Source organism: Sciurus carolinensis, chromosome 15, assembly GCF_902686445.1.
Source record: "Sciurus carolinensis chromosome 15, mSciCar1.2, whole genome shotgun sequence".
Taxonomy (NCBI): Eukaryota; Metazoa; Chordata; class Mammalia; order Rodentia; family Sciuridae; genus Sciurus; species Sciurus carolinensis.
In genome coordinates this window covers 60,617,679-60,619,814 of record NC_062227.1, presented here as the reverse complement: position 1 = coordinate 60,619,814, position 2,136 = coordinate 60,617,679, and the positions used below count along the sequence as shown (strand labels likewise).

Below are 2,136 nucleotides of genomic sequence, written 5' to 3'. Positions count from 1 at the left end.
GATGTGCAGTTTGTAGCCCAGAAAAGAAGCTTAGATTGAAAATAGGTATTTATGAGTCATCTGAATTGAAAACAGTAGTTAAAACTGCAAAATAAATGAGATTTCTTAGGTACAAAGCATGGAGTGAGAAGATATGAGAACTCAGAGCTGAGTCTTAAAGAACTCCAATTATTTAATGGGCTTTGGCAGAACAGGATAAGCATGTCAATTTGGAAAAGATGATCAGAGAGGTAGAAAAAAACATCTGGAAAATATTTATTAATGAATCCCTAACAGGTCCATTTTAATTTCAAGGGAGTAGCCAAGATGTTTGAATGTCGATTAGAAGTGAGGTAAGTTGAGGACCAGGAAAAATCCATAGGTTTCAATTGTATGGATATTAGTGATCTTAAGAATAATGGTATAGAACCATGGCCCAGTTCATGCATAACCTCGCAGAGAAGGCCCCCGTGGCTGGTGAATGCTGCTGTGACTTACTCGAAGCCTCGATTGGCCACATTTTGGCATTATGCAAAGGTTGAGCTCGTTCCTCCAACCCCTGCTGAGATCTCTACAGCTATTCAAAGCCTGAAGAAAATAGTCAATAGTGCTCAAACTGGTAGCTTCAAACAGCTCACAGTTAAGGGAGCTGTGCTGAATGGTTTGGTGGCCACTGAAGTGTGGATGTGGTTTTATATCGGAGAGATCATAGGCAAGCGTGGCATCGTTGGCTATAACGTTTGAAGACCAATCTTTAACATCTGATTATATTTGATTTACTGTTTGAGTTTTCTTGGACCATATATGATCAAATTGCTATCTGAATAAAATAAGATGTGTCAGATATCAAAAAAAAAAGAATAATGGTATGAGGGAGATGAATGAGTGGAAAATCAAATTGCACATTGTTGAAGAGTGCATGGAAGATGAGAGATGGAAATGAAGGGTAAGATGAATGTGTGGCGAAACAAGGTCATGAAATGGAAGAAAGAGTGTCAGCAAAGGAGATGGAGAGGCTGAGGGATTTTCACTTTTTTGTTTATTTTAATATGGTAGATTGAGAGCATTTAATAACAATAAGAAGCAACAACTGGGGAACAGAAGTTGAGTTGTATGAATGATAGCGTGTGTTCCCCACAAAAGAATTGAACTGGCCTTTTGGATAGGACGGGAAAATTCTTTACCAAATTGGAAATTGTGAATTGAATGGATGCAGATGAGGTTGGTCTGTCTGCTTGGTTCAAGTTCCTGTCTAATAATTTCTATTTTATTATTTTTTTATGTATTTATTTATTTATTTATTTATTTATTTTTAATTTATTTTTATTGTAAACAAATGGGATACATGTTGTTTCTGTTTGTACATGGAGTAGCAGCATACCATTTGCATAATCATACATTTACATAGGGTAATGGTGTTTGATTTATTCTGTTATTTTTCCTCCCCCCCCACCCTTCTGACCCCTCTTTTCCCTCTATACAGTCCCTCCTTCCTCCATTCTTGTCTTCCTCCAACCTCCCATTATGTGTCATCATCCGCTTATCAGTGAGATCATTCATCTTTTGGATTTTTGAGATTGGCTTATCTCACTTAGCATGATATTCTCCAATTTCATCCATTTGCCTGAAAATAACATGATTTTATCATTCTTTATAGCTGAGTAATATTCCATTGTGTATATATATATATATATATATATATATATACCACTGTTTCTTTATCCATTCATCAATTGAAGGGCATCTAGGTTGGTTCCACACTCTGGCTATTGTGAATTGAGCAGCTATGAACATTGGTGTGGTTGTATCTCTGTAGTATGCTGATTGTAAGTCCTTTGGGTATAGGCCAAGGAGTGGGATAGTTGGGTCAAATGGTGGGTTCATTGCAAGTTTTCTAAGGAATCTCCACACTGCTTTCCAGAGTGGCTGCACTAATTTGCAGCCCCACCAGCAATGTATGAGTGTACCTTTTTCCCCACATCCTCTCCAACACCTATTGTTGCTTGTATTCTTGATAATCGCCATTCTAATTGGGGTGAGATGGAATCTTAGTGTAGTTTTGATTTGCATTTCTCTTATTAATAAAGATGGTGAACATTTTTTCATATATCTGTTGATTGCTTGTATATATTCTTCTGTGAAGTATCTGTTCATATT

General features: G+C 36.8%; 1 pseudogene; it reads left to right on the top strand.

Moving 5' to 3' along the window:
• The first annotated feature begins 410 nt into the window (after positions 1-410).
• Positions 411-827, top strand: LOC124965207 (ATP synthase subunit g, mitochondrial-like; annotated as a pseudogene).
• The last annotated feature ends 1,309 nt before the right edge of the window (positions 828-2,136 follow it).